The 25,375-nt window shown below is 35.4% G+C and overlaps 1 long non-coding RNA gene across 2 annotated transcripts in view; it reads left to right on the top strand.

Moving 5' to 3' along the window:
* The window catches only part of LOC103876965, a 128,916-nt gene that overhangs the window by 101,535 nt on the left and 2,006 nt on the right, over positions 1–25,375 (top strand). For both annotated transcript variants that reach the window (XR_001894130.3, XR_636440.4), the window contains 3 exons: positions 21,355–21,551; positions 21,693–21,802; positions 24,495–24,550. This is a non-coding gene — a long non-coding RNA (uncharacterized LOC103876965). The remainder of the gene's footprint in view (positions 1–21,354; positions 21,552–21,692; positions 21,803–24,494; positions 24,551–25,375) is intronic.

Genomic DNA, 25,375 nt, shown 5'->3' on the forward strand with positions numbered 1-25,375 from the left:
CAGAATACAGTTTTAAAGTTTAGCGTTTGCTATTATAAATTAAGATTGCTGTATTTATTATGGTTTTTCTCTATACAATGAGTTTATAACACACATTAATGCTGAGACTTGGGAAATTTTTAAATGAGATACAGATATTTTAGTTTTCTGCCCTCAATCTTTGATATTATATAGTAAGAATTACTTCTTAATTAATTACTTTACATAGAAATAGAATTGCATTTAACCTCTGGCATTTAACTCTCTGCTAAAATATTATATTGATATGGCAGGTATTAACTTTCTAAGCACTCATCAAGTAATCTACATTCCTTTAACTGATATTAAATTATGCTCTAATGCCATAATAACATAAGTAATATGTTAATAATTAATCATGAATTATATAAATTAGAAGCTATGACAAGAAAATAGGCTTATTTTAATATAAGCTTTCTTAAAACTAAATTCAGAATTGAAAACAAACTCGGCATTACATTATAAATTATCTGGATGTCTTCTCTTTTTTTGGAATTTGTACATTTTAAATGTAAGTCTTTACATCGTTGTAAAGCTCTGTGGGCTCTCCTCTCTGCATACTACAATCCCAGTTATCCCACAGAACTGAGAGGAAGGCTCTGATATCCCAGAATCTAACAATTAAAAATGAAAAGAAAAACAAACAAAAAAAGGAAGCCTCTTTGGAGAGCAAAATGTGGAAGATAAGTAGTAGCTTAGAAAAAGAGATGATACTGATGGAAAATGGGGATAGAAACACTTTCTGTCCTCTGTTGTTTCATTCCACATTTTCCTATGTAAATCATTGCCTATCTTATTGTCTAATTACAGGTTAAGAAAGCAGGAATGCCACACTGTGATAGCCAGGTTGGCAGATAAACATCCAGGGCATCCTTGAATCCCAGCGTCACTAAAATTAAGATGAGCTGGCCCAAACTCAATAATTTGTTCTTCTACATCCTCCGTAAGGTTGAAACAAAGCTCTATTCTGTATCATTTATCTGAAGCTCTCTTGTCACCCTATTTCCTAAACATGAGGAACAGACTCAAGCTACACCATAGGGTGCAGCATTTTCCCAGTGATAACACTGTTGGTCACAACAGCTTAAAGTTGCAAGTAAATATGAGCTGAATGTTGAAAATAGTAAGTCACCAGGGAAATCTTATGCACCATGAAGGGCAAACAAGAAACTTAGCAGTGCATAACACAGTCCCCTGTGAAACAGAGTTTGAGGGAAAACTTACATTCTAATACTTTTGTAATGTGCAATGCAATGTGAGTGATGGAATGGGGAGGTGAGGCAGGGAAGTGCAAGAAACTATATGCATTGCCATGCTGGCCACTGCTTTATACCAAACCATGATGATACTTACCCTTCATAAGCTCCCTCTCTACTAGGAACATGAAAATGGCTTTTCATGTCTCTGATGTTAGTGTCAGCTCAGACTTCACATCAAACAGTCCTCAAAATGTTTTCAAATTCAAGTGGCTGCAGATATTCATAGATATTGATGAAAATATTAGAAAATGCATTTTAAATGGTGGTGACAGCACCCTTAGTGGTGAAAAAAAATGGGTACTTCCTGTATATATTTATACACAAACACACACATATATATACACACACATATATACACCTCTTGCCTAAGTGTACACACACACACATATCTTGCTTAAGTATGTATACATCTTAAGTGTGTGTGTGTATACACACAGTTAGGACCAACTATATAATTTGTGATGTCCTGAGCAAAATGAAAATGTAGGGAACCTTACTTAAGGAAAATAATGCCACTAAATAGACTTTTTCCTGCCTTCTGCAGCCTAGACTTTTACTTGTTATGGTGGTTATTTGCTATATAATGCCATTCAAAGTAAGGAAAAACTAAAAATTAAAAATTTTCGATGGATTTTTGCCACACTTTTTTTGTACTGTGGAATGACAGCTTTAAATTCCAATATAAGACCATATAACTCATTTGAAATCTCTAAAATTACACATTTTTGTTGTTGTTGTTTTGTTTTTGAGATGCAGTCTCACTCTCTTGCCCAGGCTGTAGTGCAATGGTGAGATCTCTGCTCATGGCAACCTCCTACTCCCGGGTTCAAGTGATTCTCCTGCCTCAGCCTCCTGAATAGCTGGGATTACAGATGCATGCCACCATTCCTGGCTAATTTTTGTATTTTAGTAGAGACGGGGTTTCACCGTGTTGCCCAGGCTGGTCTCCAGCTCCTGAGTTCAGGTAATCCATCCACCTCGGCTTCCCAGCATGCTAGGATTACACACGTGAACCACCATGCCAGGCCAAAATTACACGTTTGCATAGCTCATACATGCATATGTTTCTCTTTTGCTAGAACACTAGAAATGTTGCACAAAACACACTTGACTTTATTTTACTTTTTTATGTGTGTACATTCTAATAACTCTAATTTTGATTTACTGGTGAAGAAAAAAGGACTAAAAGAAAAAGGAACAATAGACTTAGACTGCTATAACTTTCCCTTCTCTCTCTCTCTTTCTTTCTTTCTTTTTTTTTTTTTTTTTTAGATGGAGTTTTGCTCTTGTTGCCCAGGCTGGAGTGCAATGGTATAATCTTGGCCCACTGCAACCTCCACCTTCCGACTTCAAGCGATTCTCCTGCCTCAGCCTCTCCAGTAGCTGGGATTACAGGTGCCTGCCACCACATCTGGCTAATGTTTTATATTTTTAGTAGAGACAGGGTTTTGCCATTTTGGCCAGGCTGGTCTCGAACTCCTGACTTCAGGTGATCCACACACCTTGACCTCCCCAAATGCAGGGATTACAGGCATGAGCCACCGCTCCCGGCCTCTGTTTTCTTTCATGTCTTCATTATCTGTATAAGCAATTAGCTAATGCAGGAAAGTAACATGGGTACTCGTTTGTTTCTTAGAATGCTACTGAATTCTTTCTAATTTTGAAGCACGTTCTGGTTCAGACAGAAAGCATGATGTTGGGATTGTCAGTGATACTCTTCTTCCTCGTGTTATGTTCTATTTACTTTGTCTTACTCAATTCACATGCATAGTGGGTTCACTGGATTTCTGTGTTCATCCTGAACACCATGAAAATGGTTAACAACTCTCATTACTCTAACCCCTCAAGGTCCCACATGTATTCTCCTAGTTACTACTTGTGTATAATTTGAGAATCTATGATTCCTTTGGACTATAGACTTTTTTCTTTTTTCTAAACAAGTGTTTAACTTACTTTTTGCTGCAAAAGCAATGCTCAGACTTGGCACTCTTTGTAGGCAGTGAGGGGTGTAGGGCCCTCCTTAAAAAGAGTAAGTGTCATAATGCAAGGTATATAGTTCAGTTGAAATCATTATATGATTTCCACTTCAAAGGATTTTTTCTTCTCTGTCAAGGAGAAAGAGAATGCTTATGTGGACAGGAGGGTTTAGGAAAATTTGCAGGTTAAAATATTCCCAGACATAGCCACTCAAGTGTTCCCATCACAGAACTCAGAATCCAGTTTTTTTTTTTACTCTTCATTTGTACTAAGAGACCTGTCCAGGCTATGCACTTGGTGTGCTTTGTAACTACATATTTGATACCTTTTAACTATACATTTGCTACCTTTATATTAAGGTCTTGATCAGAATTTCCAGCATATCAACTCTGAATCTGTAGGAGTTAAGGTTATTTACAGTTGCTATGGAAGCACCCTGATTTTCAGAGTGCTTCTAGCTATCTAGGAAACAATCAACCAATCTTTGTATTATTTTTCTTTTATAAGTTCTCTAATCCTCTCAAAAAGAACTATCCTACTTTGCAATCCTTACAGTTACTGCTTCCATAATATTTATTCCATGGCTACTTGATTCCCCAAAACCTTCCCTTTCCTTTGTATCTCACTTGAATTAACCACTCGTGAAAGGTTAAGGTATTGCAATGCTACTGAGTGCCAGATTACCACTCCATTTACAAGAGAACTGGAATTTCTATTGCTTTTGCATGAGTAGAAAATATGCCCCAAACCTGAGATTCTGCTTTCTAGAAAGACTTAATTGATTTAGCCCAGGCTTTCAGGAAAACAGAGCGGTTTTTTTTTTTTTGGCTTATAGATATATGTGATAAAGCCTTATTGAGAAATACAATTCCATTGCAGTGTGAGAGAAGAGAAAGAAAAAAGAAATAAAGTAGGTAAGGATGAAAAGCAAATACAATATAGTGCATCTTTGCACTGACCACTGTTTGACAGCAAGCCATCAAAGGGCATGCTCTTGACTCCTACTTAATTTTCTAGATAGCTCATATAAAGCCTGTAATTTGAAATATACCAACAGATAAAGGAAGGGAGTGGAAATTTGTGTGCTAGATTTTTTCTGTCTCTTATTGATAAAATGTTTACCTAAAAAAGTCAACTCTGAGGTCTCTGTTCTATTCCATTGGTCCATATATCTGTTTGGTACCAGTATCATGTTGTTTTGGTTACTGTAGCCTTGTAGTATAATTTGAAGTCAGGTAGCGTGGTGCCTCTAGCTTTGTTCTTTTTGCTTAGGATTGTCTTGGCTATACGGGCTCTCTTTTGCTTCCGTGTGAATTTTAAAATAGTTTTTTTTTTTCTAATTCTTTGAAGAATGTCAATGGCAGTTTAATGGAAATAGCATTGAATCTAAAAATTACTTTGGGCAGTATGGCCATTTTCACTGTATTGATTCTCCCTATCCATGAGCATGAAATATTTTCCCTTTATGTGCATCCTCTCTTGCTCCAGGAAACAAGGGTCCTTCTTGTCCCTTGTATGCTGTATTGCTAGGTATTTTATTATCTTTGTAGTAATTGTGAATGGAAGTTCATCCATGATTTGGCTCTCTGCTTGTTTGTTGTTGATGTAGGAATGCTGGTGACTTTTGCATGTTGTTATGGTATCCTGAGACTGCTGAAGTTGCTTACAGCTTAAGAACTTTTTAGGCAGAGATAATGGGATTTTCTAAATATAGAATCATGTCGTCTGGAAACAGAGACAATTTGACTTCCTCTCTTCCTATTAGAATATGATTTACTTATTTCTCTTGCCTCATTGCCATGGCAGAAACTTCCAATACTATGTTAAATAGGAGTGGTGAGAGAGGGCAATTATCTGATCTTCAACAAACCTGACAGAGATAAGCAATGGGGAAAGGATTCCCTATTTAATAAATGGTGCTGGGAAAACTGGCTAGGCTTATGCAGAAAATTGAAACTGGATCCCTTCCTTACACCTTATACAAACATTAACTCAAGATGGATTAAAGACTTAAATGTAAAACCCAAAACCATAAAAACCCTGGAAGAAAACCTAGGATATACCATTCAGGACATAGGCATGGGGAAAGACTTCATGACTAGAACACCAAAAGCAATTGCAATAAAAGTCAGAATTGACCAGTGGGATCTAATTAAACTAAGGAGCTTCTGCACAGCAAAGGAAACTAGAATCACAGTAAACAGGCAAGCTACAGAACTGGAGAAAATTTTTGCAATCTATCCATCTGACAAAGGTCTAATATCCAGAATCTACCAAGAACTTAAACAAATTTACAAGAAAAAAACAAACAATACCATCAAAAAGTGGGCAAATTATATGAACAGACACTTCTCAAAAGAAGACATTTATGCAGCCAACAAATATATGAATAAAAGCTCATCACTGATCATTAGAGAAATGCAAATCAAAACCACAATGAGATACCATCTCACACCAGTCAGAATGGCGGTTATTAAAAAGTCAAGAAATAATAGATGCTGGTTAGGCTATGGAGAAATAAGACAATTTTACACTGTTAGTGGGAATGTAAGTTAGTTCAACCATTGTGGAAGACAGTGTGGCGATTCCTCAAGGATCTAGAACAAGAAAAACATTTGACCTAGCTATCCCGTTACTAGGTGTATACTCAAAGGAATATAAGTCATTCTACTATAAAAACACATGCACGTATATGTTTTTTGCAGCACTATTTACAATAGCAAAGACTTGGAACCAACTCAAATGCCCATCAATGGTAGACTGGATAAAGAAAATGTGGTACATATACATAATGGAATACTATGCAGACATAAAAAAGAATGAGATCATGTCCTTTGCAGAAACATGGATGAAGCAGGAAGCCATCATCCTTAGCAAACTAACATAGCAACAAAAAACCAAATACCACATGCTCTCACTCATAAGTGGGAGATGAACAATGAGAACACATAGACATGGAGTGGGAAGAACACACACTGGAGCCTGTTGGGGGGTGGGAGGCAATGCAAGGGAGAGCATTAGGACAAATACCTAATGCATGCAGGGCTTAAAAGCCTATATGATGGGTTGATAAGTGCAACAAACCACCATGGCACATATATGTCTATGTAACAAACCTGCACGTTGTGTACCACATATATCCCAGAACTTAAGGCTAAAAAGAAAAAAAGTCAGCTCCCCATGTACTTCAAGGTTTTGTTACCTGGACTTTTCATCAGCTGCTTAAAAATCTATAACACGTGCCTTTAGGTATAGCATTTCACTTGAATCCAGAAGTCAGGAAAAGCCAGAAACTATTAGTATGCTGATGGTCCATCTTGGGCACTAAGCAACATGGCTATAATGAATCTCTCACATTAAAAGCAACTGAAATGATGGAGCAATTAGTCAAGGGTCTCAGAGACACCATGGCCAAGTGAATCTGATTATTTAGAATAGGTTGAATTAAATGACCTGCCAAAGAAAGGTTTCAAATAGAGGACAAAGAATATACTGAGATAAGTAAAATAACATTGGAAACATGAAATTACAGCAGGCAGTTATTAAAATGAACTCATGGGAGATACTGATTTGAAGAAGTATGAATGCTAAATTTAAAAAAATGGATGACACACCTTATAAGACACACCTTATAAGAAACACTGAAGAGAGTTTTTCAGTGTGAAAGAAAAGTACACTAGTGTAGAAAAAGAAAACATTTGAAGGTATAAAACTACTAGTAAAAGTGAGTAGACAAACTCAGAATATTCTAATAATGTAATTGTGTATAATCCACTCATATCTATAACATTAAGAGAAAAAGTCAAATCTATTTAAAAAATAACAACCATAGCAACCTGTTAAGACAGACAAAATTTAAAGATGAAAATTGAGACTACAAAAGTCAAAATAGGGGGATGGAGTTTAAGTGTAGAACATTTTCTAGTTTTTCCTTTGTTTATTTTCTTTGTGGTCATAGATAAGGAAAGTGCCACACACTTGTAAACCATCTGTTTAAAATGAGTTGTTATATCTATAAGATTTTTTTTGTAAGTCTCATGGCAATCATAAAGCAAAAACATATAATAGATACACTAAAAATAAAAAGCAACAAAATAAAACATACTACCAGAGAAAATCCCTTAACAAAAGCAACAGTAAGAAAGAGAAGAACTACAAACAAGGAAAAAACAACTAACAGAATGATAGTATGTCCTTATCTACAATAACAACATTAAATGTAAATTGACTAAATTCTCCAATTAAGAGACATAGATTAGCTGAATGGATATTTTTATAAAGACCCGACTATATGCTGCTTACAAGGCACTCACTTCACCTATAACAACACGCATAGTCTGAAAGTGAAGAGATGAATGAAATCTTCTATGCAAATAAAAACTAAAAAAGAGTGGGAGTAGCCATATGTGTATCAGGTGTACTAGTCCATTTTCACATTGCTATAAAGAACTACCTGAACCTGGGCATTTTATTTTTAAAAAAGGTTTAATTGACTCACAATTCCATAGACTTAAAAGGAATCATGACTGGAAGGCCTCAGAAAACTTACAATCATGACAGAAGGCGAAGGGGAAGTAAGCATGTGTAATGACAGTGAAGCAGGAGAGAGACATAGCAAAAAGGAAGTGCCACACACTTGTAAACCATCAGATATCATGAGAACTCACTCATGATCATAATAACAACAAAGGGGAAATCCACCACCATGATCAAAACATTTCCCACCAGGCCCCTCCTCCAATTCAAAATGAGATTTGGGCGGGAACATAAATTCAAACCATATCATTCCACCCTGGTCCCTCACAAACGTCATGTCCTCACATTGCAAAATACAATGATCCCTCCTCAACAGTCTCTTAGTCTTAATCATTTCAGCATTAACTCAAAAGTCTAAGTAAGTCCAATGTTTCATCTGAGACAAGGCAATTTGCTTCTGCCTATAACCTGGTAAAATAAAAAAAAACAAGTTAGTGACTTAAAGATACAATGGGAGTTCAGGTATTGGGTAAATACTCCCATTACAAAAGGAAGATATCAACCAAAACAAATGGGCTACAGTCCAGGCCTCATGCAACTCCAAAAACCCAGCAGGGCAGTCATTAAATCTTAAATCTCCAAAATAATCTTCTTTGACTCCATGATTCACATCCAGGGCACACTGAATGCAAGGAATGCGCTCCCATATATGTGGGCAGCTCCGCCCATATATCTCTGCAGGGGCTCAACTCCCATGGCTGCTCTCAAGGGCTGGCATTGAATGCCTGCAGCTTTTCCAGGTGCACAATGCAAGCTGTCAGTGGATCTAGCATTCTGGTGGACATTGGCCCTCTTCTCACAGCTTCACTAGGCAGTAGTCCAGTGGGGACTCTGTGTGGGGGCTCCAACCCCAACTTTTTCCTCTCTACTGCCCTATTAGAGGTTCTCCATGAGAGCTCTCCCCCTGAAGCCAACTTCTGCCTGGACATCCAGACTTTTCCACACATCCTCTGAAATCTAGGCAGAGACTCCCGATCTTTTGCCTTCTACACACCTGCAGGCCCAACACCATATGGAAGTAACCAAGGTGTGGGGCTTGTAGCCTCTGAAACAACAGCCCAAGCTACACCTTGGCCACATCTAATCACTGCTGGAACTGGAGCAGCTAGGATGCAGGGCACCATGTCCTGAGGCTGCACAGAGCAGCTGGGCCCTAGATATGGTCCACAAAACTATTTTTCTCTCCTAGGCTTTCAGGCCTGTTATGGGAGGGGCCTCCATGAAGATCTCTAAAATGCCATGAAGATATTTTCCCCATTGCTTTGGCTATTAACATTCAGCTTCTCATTACTTATGCAAACATCTGCATAGGGCTTGAATTTCTCCTCAGAAAATGGATGGTTGGGCTGCATATATTTCAAACTTTTATGCTCTGCTTCCCTTTTAAATATATGTTCCAATTTCAGGCCATCTCTTTCTTCACACATATGAGTATACACTTTTAGAAACAGCCAGATCATGTTTTGAATGCTTTGCTGCTTAGACATTTATTCCACCAGATACCCTAAATTATCTCTCTCAAGTTCAAAGTTCCACAGATTTTTATGGCAGTGGCAAAATACCCCCAGTCTCTTTGCTAAAGCATAGCAAGAGTCCCCTTTGCTTTTGTTCCCAACAAATACTTCCTCTCCCTCTGAGACCAGCTCAGCCTGGACTTTTTGGTCAAAACCATTCAACAAGTCTCTAGGAAGCTCCAAATAGTTTCAACATCTGCCTATTACCCAGTTCTAAAATCACTTCCACATTTTCAGGTATCTTTATAGCAATGCCCCAATCCCAGTACCAATTCTCTACATTAGTCCTTTTTCACACTGCCATAAAGACATACCCAAGACTGAGTAATTTATGAAGAAAGAGGTTTAATTCACTCACAGTTATACAGGCTTAACAGGAAGCATGATTGGGAGGCCTCAGGAAACTTACAATCATGGAGGAAGGCAAAGGGGAAGCAAGCACTTCTTACCACGACAGAGCAGGATAGAGAGAGAGAGAGCAAAAGAGGAAGTGCCACACACTTTTAAACCATCAGAGCTCATGAGAACTCACTCTCTATCTGAGAACAGCAAGGAAGAAATTCACCCCCATGATCCAGTCACCTCCTACCAGGCCCTTCCTTCATTCAACATGAGATTTGAGCAGGGACACAAATCCAAATCATATTGTCAGGTAAAATAGATTACAAGTCAAAGACAATGAAAAGAGACAAAGTTACTGAAATAATGGTAAATGGGTCAATTCAGCAAGATAATATAACAAGTATAAATTTATATGCACTCAACAGCAGAGGACCCAAATAATTAAAACAAACATTACTAGATCTAAAGGAAAGAAAAGTCTGCAATAGAGTAATAGTAGGGGAATTCAACACCCCACAGTCAGTAATAGATTACAGAAATTCAGCAAAGAGGCACTGGAGTTAAACTATACACTAAAACAAATGAACCCATCATTTATGAAACATTTCAACCAACTGCTTCAGAATTGACATTCTTCTCATTAGCATAGGAAATAGCCTTCAGAATAAACCATATGTTAAGGCACAAAACAAGTTTCAACAAGTTTAACAATTAAATCAAACATCTTTTTAGACCGAAATGTAGTAACAGTAGAAATCAATAACAAGAGGAACTTTGGAAACTGTAGAAACACATGGAATTTGAAAAAAAAAAAAAAATTCCCCTGAACAACTATTGGGTCAATTAAGAAGTTAAAAAGAAAATTTTAAAAAATTTTGAAACAAATGAAAATGGAAACCCAACATACAAAAATCTATGAGATACAGAAAAAGCAGTAATAAGAGGGAAGTTTATAGCAATAAATGTCTACATCAAAAAAGTTAAAAGCCTACAAATAAACAACCTAATGATGCACCTCAAAGAACTAGAACAGCAAAGACAAACCAACTCAAAATTAGTGGAATAAAGTAAACAACAAAGGTCAGAACAGAAATAATTAAACTTGAAAATTAAAAAGTCCAAAGATTGACAAAACAAAAAGTTATGGTTTTTGGAATAAACAAAACTGACAAACTACTAGTGACACTAGTAACCAAAGAGAGAAGACCCCAGTAAATAAAACTAGAAATAAAAACAAAGACGTAACAACTGATATGACAGACATACAAACGCTCATTAGAGTCTATCATGAACAGCTGTATACCAACAATTTGGAAAACTGAACAAATCAAACATTTCTAGACATATGCTATCTACCAAGATTGCAGCATGAAGAAATGGAAAACCTCAGCAGACCAATAATGACTACCCAAATCAAAGTAGTAATAAAAAGTCTCACATGAGGAAAGCTCCAATGAAATTTGGTGGCTTTACTCCTGAATTCTACCAAACATTTAATGAAGAAGTAATACAAATTCTGTTAAAACTAAAAAAATTTAAATGGGGTAGATACCTTGAAATTCATACTAGGAGCCCAGCATTACCCTGATATCAAAAGTAATCAAGGATGCAACAAAAGTAGAAAACTGTAGACCAATATCCCTGGTGTATACACATACAAAATTCCTCAACAACATACTATCAAACTGAACACAACACATTAAAAATGTGGGATTCCTCTCAGTGATGCAAGGTGGTTCACCATATGCAAATTAATACACACGACACAGCACATTAACAGAATCCAGAACAAAAACCATAGATGATTTCAATAGATTAAATAGATGATTTAAATGTCAAAAAAGCATTTGATAAATTTAACATATCTTTATGATAAAAACTCTTAATCTGAGTATAGAAGGAACACACTTCAAAACAATAAAGGCCATATATAACAAACATATAACTACCTCATACCAAATGGGGAAAAGTGGAAAGTCTTCCTCTAAGATCTAGAACAAGACAATGATATTCGCCTTTTGTAACTTTAATTAAATATAGCACTGGAAGTCTTTGCTAAAACAATTAGGCAAGAGAAAAAATTAAAAGGCATAAAAAATTGGAAAGAAATAAGTCCAAATATGTTTGTTTGCAGATGATGTGATCTTATATTTAGAAAAACCTGAAGATCCCAGCAAAAAAGAATGAATGAATGAATTCAGCAAAGTTGTTACATACAAAATCAGCAGCACTTTCATATGCTAACAGTGAATAATCTCAAAAAGAAATCCCTATAGTTGGATGGTTTTGCCCCCAAACTTCATGTTGAAATTTGATCCCCTATGTTGCAGGTGGAGTCCAATATGAAGAGTTTGGGTCATGGGGGTTGATTCCTCATGTGTCTTGGTGCTGTCTTCATGGTAATGAATGAGTCTTGCTCTATTATTTCCCATGAAAACTGGTTGTTAAAAACAAGCTGACATTTCCTCCCTCTCTCTCACTTCCATGCTTACCATGCGATCTCTGTATACCAGTTCTCCTTCACCTTCCACCATGAATAAAAGAAGCTGGAGGCCCTCACCAGAAGCTATGTTGGCACAATCGTTTTTATTCAGCCTGTAAAACTCTGAGTCAAATAAAACTTTTTTTTTTTTTTTTTTTTTTTTGGATAAGCTTCTTAGCCTCAGACATTTCTTTATAGCAACACAAATGAACTATGACAGAACATTGGTAACAAAGAGTACGGCATTACTGTAAAGATACCTGAAAATGTGGAAGTAGCTTTGAAACTGAGTTAATGGGTAGAGGTTAGAAAAGTTTTGAGGACTCAGAAGAGCAGAGAAAGTTTGGAAATTCTTAAAGACTGGTTAGGTGATTGTGATTAAAAAATGCAGATAGCATATACACAGTGAAGGCCTTGCTGATGAGGTCACAGATTGAAATGAGGAATTTATTGGAAACCGGAGCCAAGGTCACCCATATTTTTCCATAGCAAAGAACTTGGATGCATCGTGTTCATGCTCTGGGGCTTTGTGGAGGGGTAAACTTATGACCCAGGGTATCTGTCAGAAGAAGTTTGAAAGCAGCAAAACCTTTAAGAAGTGGTTTTCCTGTTTTTAACAGCTTATGATCAGATAAAGTAGGAAAGCAAAAGCCTAAAAGTGAAATTTATTATTAAAAAGGAAATAAAGTGTAAAATATCAGAAAATTTGCAGTCTGGACATGGGGTAGGAAAGGAAAAAGCATTTTCGGGAAAGAAGTTCAAGGGTGCTGCACAGCAATTACTTGCTAGAGAGATTAGCACAACTAAAAGGGAGTCAGGTGCTAATAGTCAAGAAAATGGGGAGAAAGCCCCCCAGGATATTTCAGAAATCTCCTAGACTACTTCCCGCATCACAGTCTCAGAGGTCTAGGAAGACAACATAATTTGGGGGCCCAGGTTGAGGTACCACTGACTGGTGCCATTTCAAGACCGTGCCCCATGTATCCTAGACATTCTGGCTCCAGCCACAGCTCACAGGGTGCCAGGTACTGTTTGGGCTGCCATTCCAGAAAGCATAAGCCATAAGCCTTTGAAACTTCCATTTGGTGTAAAAATACAAAAATTAGCCAGGCGTGGTGGCGTGCCCCTGTAATCCTAGCTACTCAGGAGGTTGAGGCAGGAGAATCGCTTGAACCCGTGAGGCACAGATTGCAGTGAGTCAAGATTGTGCCACTGCACTCCAGCCTGGGTGACAGAGCAAGACTTTGTCTCTAAAGAAACAAACAAACAAACAAAAACATGCCAATGCAGTTGATATAAGGATCAGTTTTTAAGGGCATGATATTAATTTTAAAACATCAATATTGATCACCAGAGAAAGTATAAAAATTAAGAAATTTGTATTTAGCCATCATAAAATTGAGTCAGTTGCTTTGTTTTCAAAGCAATATATTTTCACTGGAAAAAATTGAGCCCACCATTCAAGCACTGGGCATATGTTGATTTAGGCATATAGTCTCTGACTTATATAAAACTAAATATAATACAAACCAGAAGCCCAAAACCCCCAAATTATAAATAGCACTGTATGCACAGATGGAATAAAGAAGTCCCAAGATTTTCTAAATTCTTCACGTGATCTTAGCCAAAAGGCTGAGAAGCAATACGATTTTCTAAATTTTTAAACTGATTTTGTCTTGAACTTTCCATCAAGGTCTGAGGAAAGATAAGGTTAATAGTAAACAAACAAAAAGTAAAGCCAATCTAAGATAACAATATAACAAGAATTATTCAATACTGGAAAAAAATAAATAATGGATACCATATAAGGAAAATGCTCAACTTCATTAAAAATTTAGAAATAACAAAAGTCAAATTTAAAGTACTATATGTATATATTTGTGTGTGTGTATATATATATAGTTGAAGTGCTATACACATAGCACTTTAAAGTCTAATAAATACCCTCTTTAACCTACAAATTAGTCACCAGAGCAAGAGAAGGCTGAGATGATCACTTTGATACACTGCTTATAAGAGTGTAAATTTGTATAATTTTTGAATAGCAGTTTTACAGTCAAAGACCTCAAAATGCTTCATTACCTCTGCCCTAGTAACTTTTACATCCAACATGAGAAAATAATTCAAGTGAAACATAATGAATAACAGCATTATGTTGTTGTTTGTAATAGTAAAAACAATGAAAGTATCCAACAAGAACAGAATGCTTACTTTAATTGTTGTACTTGCATTATTAATTTTAATCAACCATTAAAAATTATGTTTATTCAGGGGTAGTTAGAATATGAGAAAGTACTTATGATGAAATTAATAATACAGATAAAATTATATAAAACTATGATCTCAGCTATAAGCAAGTATCTCCCCTAACTTCTGACAGAAACAATATAGAACATTTCTAAAGGAAGATATTCCCAATTCAGACCCATTGGCTCACCCATTGATTAATTCAATAAAATATGAACTAAAAATAATTGAAAAATGCAGGAGATAACCAGTTACTTTCTGTCAGAGTCAGAAACCAACAGTTTTCGATTTTTAAGAACTGATGTATATAAAGGGTAGAAATTAGTATCTTTGAAGAAACAACAGAGGAAAGAAATGATGGCTAACAGGTAAGGATCCATTGAAAATAATTATTTTAAGTTGAAAACACAAGCTGTAGGGTCCCCTAGTCCTTCCCACTTTCTTTCTGTGTTCTAAGAAACACAGAATGCCTTAAGCACTGTGTGACCCCACCAGCTGCCCCTTTTTCCTGTCAGGCTTGAACCCAAGCTGGGGCCTTGAACATTTCCAGACAGTGATAAAGATGTTTAGGATGTTGATCAAAAACTTAAAGAAACTGGCCTGTGCCCTGAGCCAAGTTCTTTAAGCTTGCGTATAAACTCCATACCCTGACGCCACTGCTGCAGACATACTGAGGAAGAGCATCCCTTTCTCTCTGTCTGCCTGAGGATATGCTGCAGTACTTTGTGAGCTCATTTAATACATGCTTTGCATTGGTCACCCTGCAGTTTACTGTTTCTTTCTTTGGAATCCCAAAGAACTCCCTTGTGAGAACTTCATTGCTGCAGCATTTGGAGCAACTCAGTTGGGGGTCAGCTAAAATAAGACAGAACCAAATAGAATCTCTAGAATAAAAATATGCATGATACACACAAAGACAATAGTATATAATACACAGTAGAACTCAATGAATATTTAAATATTTCTAAAGAATTGATAAACTAAGTGACAGAGCTGAATGGTAGGTGCCATTTTTTTTCTCAGGGTAAAACTTTAATTCTAACAATTTACATTCTTTATAGTCCTCACTTAATGTTGATAGGTTTGTGGAAACTTGAAGGGCATATGAAAAGCCTGACAGGCTAATTGGTATAACAAGAGTTATGTTCCTATGGCATATTTATGGTCACAAAAACATCACCAACTTGTAAATAATGACCAAATCACTTCTAATATTAAACCTCAAAATAAATGTGAGCTATACATGTATTTAAGAAAGATGAATAAAAGTATCAGTATAAAAGCACATAAGGTAATGATTTATCTGCTTATTCCAGTTCAGGGTTGCAGGTGACCTGAGCTTCTCCCTGCAGCTTAGGACACCAGATAGGAAGCAACCATCCCCAGACAGGTAGTATCACCAGGTGCACTCACAGACACCCCCACACTCACTCCGACTGGGACCATTACATCCTCCAGTGAACTGAATGTGCATAACTTTGGAATGTTGGGGAAACCTGGGTACCCAGAAAAAAGCCCATCCAGACATGGGGGAAAACTTGCAGACTCCACCCAGACAGTGAACCCTAGTGGAAATATATATATATATACACACACACACACATGCACACACACAAACATATATATATATATACTTTTTTTTCTCATCAATGTTATAAGGAAACAATGTTGAATGAAATGACTGTTACTCAAAGACCTGCTATACCTGAATCTGCAAACAGAGAATTGAATTTTGCAAACATTCAATCAAGCAGGATTGGCTGTATTTGGAATCAACTGAATATATTCTGAAATACTCCTTTCTTTGTTCCTCATGATCTTATTTCAGAACTTCTCCTACTCACCTGCTGTGGGCAGAACTGATATGATATGATAGCTGTTCTATTTATATTGGTGATCTACACTAACGTAGTCTCATTGCTTGGGACCTTGTTTTGAGCCATCATAAATGTCCAAATTGATTCTGTCAAAGTATGCCTTTAGAGGACTTCATTGTGACCGCTACATAGAATGTGAAAATTCACAAATATTATCCTTGTAAACCCTAACACTATGGGGTTGGAATATGTGTAACAGGTCTGTAGTGTAAGCAGCCACCTTAAACCCAGCTAGTTATGGTGGTGGTTTGGAAATGCAGATCTGCAAAAGACATAACAAGTACTTCTTCAGTTTTTTTTTTTTTTTTTTTTTTTACATGTTCAATAGAATCATTGAATGAAATATTCAAATGATTTAGAATAGACTTGACAAATGGTGTTAACCTTTCAAAAATATTTTTTGAACTAATGAATAGCATTTTCTGAGCCTAAAGGCAGCATTAATTCAGACTTTGGTAACGAAAAAATATATATAATAGAAGAAAAAGTCGACATTTATTGAGTATATCCTGTGTGCCAAGAACTGTGACATTTGTTCTACAAAGGTTGTTTTATTTTAACTTTACAATGACCTTAGAGCTAATATTATTGAATAAATAAGAAAATCAAGTCTCAGGGGCTAATAATGTAGTAAGTCACAAAAAGAACTGGAGTTCGTGACTTCAATACAGGATTATGAGATGTTACAGCATATGTCTCTTCTTATACAATACACCTACCTACAATTTTAATACAATTCATAAGCCCTTTATAATCATCTTTTTAAAAACTTAACAATATAGTGTATTTCATTTTTTCCTTATCTTTTTGTGTTTTATGATCAAATTGAATTTGCTTTTATATTTCATTTGTTTTATTTTTACAATTTTACAATTAAATTATTCCAAGTTTTCCAAAGAAGAGATTATTGCAAAGGCATATGAAACCTTCAGATACTAGAAAAAGGGGAAATACGTCCCAACTAATCTGAAGACTTTGGTGTAGTAGTTACGCCAAATCAGTGATTAGAGTAAGATAAAGTAGTACATCAATCTAAGCATATACATAGACAATTCTAAACAAAAATATAATATTGTATATATATTAAAAAATCATGTTGAATTTATCTGAGAAATTCAAGGATGATTTTACACGAGCAAAACTAAAACTAAAACCTGTATAATTGTCTACATAAATGCACAACAATGATTTAGTAAATGTCAACTTTAATTTGGGACAAAAATTCAAGAAAATCTAGGCAATCATGAAGTCTTCTTAATCTGATAAAAATGATACTTAGGAGTATATGCACACAGCTCATACTCCTATCTTTCCAGAAGGTCAACTGTCAGATACTTGTTATGGGATTCCAGGTGTTCGGTTTCTTCCTCTGTAGGTCTCTGCATTAGAAATCTTCCTGCTTACCTTACCTACAGAGTTTAACTTCCTGTGTACCGCTTTGCAACTCTGTGACTCTCCTTAATAAAAGTGCAGTTTGTCTTCTGTGGTTTTAAACAAAATATACGTTTTCTCCTAAACCTGAATAAAGTTATTTTTTAAATGCCAAAAAAAAAGATACTTAGAAAATCAAATTTGAGTAAGCATTATTCTAAATAGAAAATAACACAATATTACATTTAAAAATAGGAACTTAATCCAATCTGTCACTGGATTAAGTTCCTATTTAGGGACATGGATGCAGCTGGAAACCATCATTCTTAGCAAACTATCACAAGAACAGAAAACCAAACACCGCATGTTCTCACTCATAGGTGGGAACTGAACAACGAGATCACTTGGACTCAGGAAGGGGAACATCACACACCGGGGCCTATCATGGGGAGGGGGGAGGGGGGAGGGATTGCACTGGGAGTTATACCTGATGTAAATGACGAGTTGATGGGTGCAGCAGACTAACATGGCACAAGTATACATATGTAACAAACCTGCATGTTATGCACATGTACCCTACAACTTAAAGTATAATAATAATAAATAAATTAAAAAAAAAAAATAGGAACTAATCAGAATGCCCCCAAATCTACTTTTATTCCATATCGTACAGGATATTTTGGTCATTATATTAAGGCAAAAATTAATTCAAAGAATAACTTTATTAAAAGAATAAATAAAATTACTACCTACAATGTCATTTTAAAATACCAGCATTTTGAACAAGAAATTCTATTGCTGGGATTATTTTCTCTAGGTGCTCTTGAATATCTGCAAATAAATATCTGATCAAAGATTATCATTTTAGCATTGCTCATGGTAGTGAAAAATTGAGAACAATGTATTAACAAATTATAATTAATAGAGAATTTGGAAAGTAATACTGTTTTATATTGAATCAGAAACACAAATGAAAGGATTAAATGAGCAGGTTGCTTACAAATTAATTCACACAGTATCATCTATCAAATGCATTCATGTGTGTTTGTGTGTGCACAGATGTGAATGTATAAGATGGGGAATAGTTAAATACATTGAACAATATTAGCAGCAATTTTAACAAGAAGTAGCTCCAAATATAGTAACACAAAATGTCTCCAAGATATTAAGTCGGGAAGAAAACATAATAAGCTTATAGAGCATGGACACAGTTACATAAGAATGTTAACTAAAAATTGTCGGTATTCAGATATGCTTATATGAATTTTTATGCACAGGAAAACACTGCATCATCAGCAGTGTTTACTGCTAAAGGGATAAGGAATTGAGAGAGAATGATATGTTTCAATAACTCCAGTATCAAAATTTTATTATTTAGTTTTTTATGAGTATTAAGGAAATTTTTAAAAACTAATTAAAATAAAATGTGCTATATTATCTCTTATAGAATAAAATAACATATAGGAAAAAAGCTAAATTTTTACTGTTTTCTGGTTGAAAATACATAATTTCAAGAAGTCCTTGTTTTTCCATGAATCCAAATGCTTCCTTTTTTTAAAAAAATATACCACAAAATTATTTTAACCTGTTTCCTCCAGAGTTTGGCACTTCCAGTTGGCATTAATCTCCTCTGTGTATATCCTTCTTCAGCTTGAGAGGCTCCAAGGAGACCGAGAGAAAAGACTAACAGGCAGCTCAAGGCTTGTGCAGTTTGAGATTTTACCTTTCTGGAAGCCATGACATCCCCGGGTCACAAATAAAGTACTATTACAGCAATAGCAGTAGCATGTGAATTAGCATCTGCTTGTACCATTTCACCGTGTCCAACTTCTTCTTCTTTTTTTTTTTTTTTTTTTTGAGACGGAGTTTTGCTCTTGTTGCCCAGGCTGTAGTGCAATGGCATGATCTCAGGTCACCGCGATCTCCGCCTCCTGGGTTCAAGCGACTCTTTTGCCTCAGCCTCCCGAGTAGCTGGGATTACAGGCATGTGCCACCACACCTGGGTAATTTTATATTTTTAGTAGAGACAGGTTTTCTCCATGTTGGTCAGGCTGGTGTCTAACTCCCGACCTCAGGTGATCCGTCCGCCTCAGTCCCTAAAAGTGCTGGAATTACAGGCATGAGCCACTGCGCCCGGCAGGCTGTGTCCGACTTCCTACTAGGAAATGCAAACAGAGTCAAATGACATCTGAACATACAGTGAATTGCATTACAGAAGAACTCTGAGCTCAGAATATAAATATGTTATAAAAGGTCAGTAAGCAAGCCTGAACATTGCTCCAGAGAGAAACACTATTTCTATCTGCCAAACTTGTTTATTACAAAATAAATAAATAAATAAATAAATAAAGCTTGAAAAGATAGTCCAGAACTGAAAAACAAAATGAAACAAAACAACAGTCATTGCCTGTGCTTGCAAGACAAACGTGCCTAAATGCAAAATGTCAAAAGACATATAAAGGTTGTTTGGATAAGTCACTATCGAACACTGTTGCAAGGGTCTTTCATATAACTAATCTGTAGAGTCACATTTATCATAAGTAAATGCCTTATACTATTTAATTGGGTGATCTTTGATAGTATGTTAATAGAGGTTTAAGAATATGTAGAGCAGAAACCTAATTATGTAAAGTCTTAGTGGTAGGGAAGAAAAAAGCATTAAAATTTAAGATGAGGGACAATCTACTTCTAGTGGAAATTGTCAAATAAAAAAAAACATTGTAAGACAATATTCCAAAATAGAAATAGAAAGATATTTGGGGAAAGTAGGTTACATTCCCCCTGCATATTGTGAGACTACATTAAGAAATTAAGTTGAAAAGTGTTTAGTAAAATTAAACTAAAGATATTTTTAACTCGTTTTTCCTTTCTCCTTGGAAATTCAGTTGATTTCAAACATGCACTAAAGGAGAGAGGTATTTTTTTTCCATGGAGAAACCCAGAAGGCACCAACTTGACCAAGTGATCAAGGTTAAGGTCAATGCATCACTGCTTATCAAGTAACTCCTATTGGACACACTAAGAAAGACACATCACTTCTGTGTTCTTGCCAAAAAGGCATATGCTTAATCTAACGATGAAAATGCATCAGACAAATCTAAATTGTACAAAACAATAGACCAGTTTTCTCCAAAAGTGTCAAGGTCATGAAAGGCAGGGAAAGATTCAGAAACTGTCACAGGTTGGAGAAAACTAGGTGGAAGCAATAATATGGAATGCTGGATTGGATCCTGAAAGAGAAAAATGTATGACTATATAAGTTAGTGAATACTGAATAAAGAATGCATTTTAGTTACTAATATGCACTCACATTTAATTCTTAGTTCTGTTAATTGTATTGTGGCTAAATAAATGTCAACATTACAGGAAGTGGGTGAGAAGCATATAGGGACACTCCTTACTCTTTTTTTATAGTTTTTGTTTTCCTTTCTTCTGTAAGTCTAAAAAAAATTAAGTATATGAAACCAGAACAAAAATATGAAAAATAAACCACTTTTTACATATATACCAGTCTTATGTATACTGAGACATTATAGTAGATTATTAATTTAATGGATGCCCCCAATGAGTCATACCTTCCTGTATCCATACTTTTACACATTGACTAAGGTTTTGGCCATGTGATTTGGCTTGGCCAATGGCAAAAAAAAATGAGGCAAGTAGAAAATTAATAAGCACCTAAGCATCAGGATTTGCTTCTAGAATGCTGTTACTGCTATATTCTCCTACAGGCTAACCTGCTGGCTGGGCCAATGAAAGAAGAATAAGTCATCCAAACAGCAGCCACAACTAACCACCAGAAATGTGAGTGAGACTTTTGTGGGTGATCCAGCCCCAGTCAAGCTACCAGATACCTAAAACTATAAAAGAGACAAAAGACAAGACCAGCAGAAATACCAGCCAGATGATCCACAAATATTGCAAAAGTGTGAGCAAATAACTCATTGTTTTAAACTGTAGATGTAGATGTTATTTCTTGTGAAAACTACTCAACTGTGTACCTACTTTGGTGTTTCTTCTCTATGCTGAATAAAGTGAATGTAACAAGCAATATTTTCTCTTTAAACAGGTATGCATCAGTTGTAGTCTAACATAACTAATGTCAGAATAATAGCCATGGCCTCTTACATAACTTGTATGCACAAGGAGTTTCTGTTCTCTACTTCTGTCAAAAAGAAGGTGAGTAGTATCACTAAGCAATGGATTACTTCTTATAGGTGTCTGTTCATGTAGGAGGAAATAGTTCATCACTGTGAATGAGAAACGGACAGTGTCTGTTTGACTATTGTCTGCTTGTACTGACAGATGTTCTACTTTATTCAGTACAAACCTCTGGCTATAAAAGGAATGGTAATTTAATGGAATATTCAAAGTTGTTGCTTAAAGGTGTGACCTTTTACCGGGCGCAGTGACTCACGCCTATAATCCCAGCACTTTGGGAGGCCAAGGCGGATGGATCACCTGAGGTCAGGAGTTTGAGACCAGCCTGATCAACATAGAGAAACCCGTTCTCCACTAAAAGTACAAAATTGGCTGGGAGTGATGGTGCCTGCCTGTAATCCCAGCTACTCAGAAGGCTGAGGCAGGAGAATCGCTTGAACCCAGGAGGTAGAGGTTGTGGCAAGCTGAGATCGCGCCATTGCACTCTAGCCTGGGCAATGAGAGCAAAACTCTGTCAAAAGAAAAAAAAAAAAAAAAAAACACAAAAAAAACAGATTAAGGCATATGTTAATATTTCGGTCAATTATTTTCTCTGGATTTATAAAATCTCTGAAGTGTATCACCTACGTAAAAGTGTTTCTGAAGCTTCAGTCTCTTCTTACAATTGTTGTGCAAAATGCTTCTGACAGGCTCTGATTCAAGGTAATAATGATGTTTCTGAAAGGAAGCAGAGACAGCTCCTATCTTCTGAGTACAACTTTAAGGTATTCCTATTGTTGCTCTTTTAACCCCATGTCTTTATTGATCAATGTCAGTCTTCATTAGCTCCTCTTTGCCAGGAACTCTTAGATTCCACTGAAGCCCACAGCTCAAGAAGAAGACTGCAGGTGCTTCCATCATAAGTCATTCTGTCTTCTCCTAAGGACACAGATAATTAGACATTGGACACTTCCCTGAGGCGTTCTTAATATATATTTTTTAATTACCAACTACTCTTCTTTCTTTCCTTGTAAATGTGTTTTTGCTTTGAGGGATGCTGCCATGCTGATACAGATAATGAATTGTAAATAATTCTTTTGTTTTTCAAGGTGATGTTTCAAATACTTCACTCTTTTGATGAAAAAAAATTGTTTGATAAAAATGTAAAAAGAATAGAAGTGAAAAAACAAATTCATAATTATTCACAGATGATGTATATTAAAAATTCCAAATCTATTGATACATTATTATAATTAAGATGCAAATTTATCAAAATTCTTAAGTGCAATATTAATATACATAAATATATCAACAGTATTTACTATAAACTATCAACAATTTGGAAAATGAAATACTCAATGATGCCATTTATAATAGCTTCAAAGATTATCAAATGCAAAGCTACAATGAAACACTATTACATTAGAATTTAGAAAACATTAGAATTTAGAAAAATATAAAATCAAATGTTGTTAAAGGTTAGGAACAACCAGAACTCTCATACATTTTTGATTGGAGATAAAGTGTCAGAACTAATTGGGAAATCTCCTGTGAAATCACTTAGATATTTAATTACACCTTTGTTGCCACATATTGTGCTATTATCTTGAACTGTATTTTGCACTTTTTTTGTAGATTAGTGTTTTACTTGTCTAAGTATTGTACTATCAAATAGAGAATGTCAATTTCTAAAAGAAGGGGCTCCATGTGGTACTTATTCATGTTCCTGATGGTACCTCATATTGTCAGGGTCTCATTCATAGGGTTCCTTGAAAGGATGTCAGGTGAATCTTTGAATATACAAAATATGAATTCTTAACTAAGGAGGAGGAGTACCTGGTCACTGACTACACTATTTTAACCCCCTAGCTAATATAATCTAGCAGCAGTGTAAAGAAAAATGTTGCATCATATGACCCAGGGTTTGAGACCTATAGATTCTGTGTGAAATTAGATTAATTCTCTTAGCTTTTCTGCATCTCTGAATCGTCATAGAATCAAGAAGATTATAAAATCTCAGATTGTGATAGTGATGATAAAATAAGATAATGTTTATGAACTAAACCAAAAATCACAGTATTAGAAAATGCAATAAAGATATAAGTTATTGCTTATTAGGGCACACGGCACTGCTGTTTTACAGAGACTATATAGAGCTAATATAAAAATTTTAAGTGTCAGAATTTGTTAACTTAAAAGAGTTAATATTCATTAATTTTTATTATAATGCTCATTCAAATCACTTAGATAATTTGCTTCTCTTAATTCAAAGAAGCAATATATGACAAGAGAGGACACCGAGGAGAGCTGTTTATGAGACTCCTTTTTTCTATTAAGTCCACACAGGTCTTGGGAAAGTCTGACATTACTGGACAACAATTTCAGCTTCTGTACAATGAGATGGTTAGGCCAGACATCATCTCTTAATTTATTTCTTATTTAACATTTTTTGATACTTAGGAAAGAGCGGAGACACTAATCAATTTATTTTCTGCCATTTTTTTCTCTTTAATTATCTCTCTGTTTCCTAACTTCCCTTCCCCCATACGAATGTAAATTACATTGGGTCCTGAATATTCCTTTTAGCACTGGTCATTTCTTCCACTCAATAGGGGAATGAGTGGTCCCCACAGTCAGAATATAAGGAAGAGAAAATAGTGTTCCTAGTATTTAGAATTAGAAATATAATTATCATACAAACGTAATTTCCAACATTCTCATTATTTTCTAGGTGTAAGTACATTGTCAGAAGAAAGAGCTGTCATCCAGGAACTGGAGGACATTATGGTAAGTGAAATAAGCCAGGAACAGAAAGTTAAAAACAACATGTTCTCACTCATATGTAGAAGCTAAAAAAAGTTGATCTCATAGAAGTAAAAAGTAGAACAGAAGATACGAGATGCTGGGAAGGGGAAGCTGGGGGATAGGGAGAGATTTGTTAGAAGTGATAAAATTACAGCCAAATAGGAGGAATGAATTCTAGTGTTCTACACCATTGTAGGATGATCATCCTTAACAATAATATATAGTTTCTAATAGCTAGAAGGAGAATATTGAATGTTCCCAACACAAATAAATGACAAATATTTGAGATGATGGATATGCTAATTGCCCTTATCAGATCAATATGCATTACATTATTGAAACATCACTGTGTAACTCATGAATATGTACAATTATTATTTGTTAATTTAAAAATTAAATTTTAAAACAGGAAATTTTTACAAAAGAAAAAATTGCCATCAATTTCCAAAGCCCAAATTCTGCACTATTGTATGGGGTGTGTAAATATATGTAAATATATATACACATATATAAATATATAGTTACATATATTAATAATTTATATATTATATAGTATATGTTTATATAAAAATATATACTTATATATAATATAAAATATATCTGTACACTCATATAGGGAAATATATAATTATATATCCACACTCCTATGAGGAAATCATATTTTAGGTTGAAACCACTAATTAAGAAGTAAGTAATTTGCTCAGAAGTTTCCAGCTACATAAGCTACCACCGGCTTTCTGACAAACACAAAAATATACACAAGAAAAAAAAGCAAAGCAGCCTTATTGGTATTTTCTTATAAGCACT

This window comes from Papio anubis, chromosome 14 (assembly GCF_008728515.1).
Source record: "Papio anubis isolate 15944 chromosome 14, Panubis1.0, whole genome shotgun sequence".
Taxonomy (NCBI): Eukaryota; Metazoa; Chordata; class Mammalia; order Primates; family Cercopithecidae; genus Papio; species Papio anubis.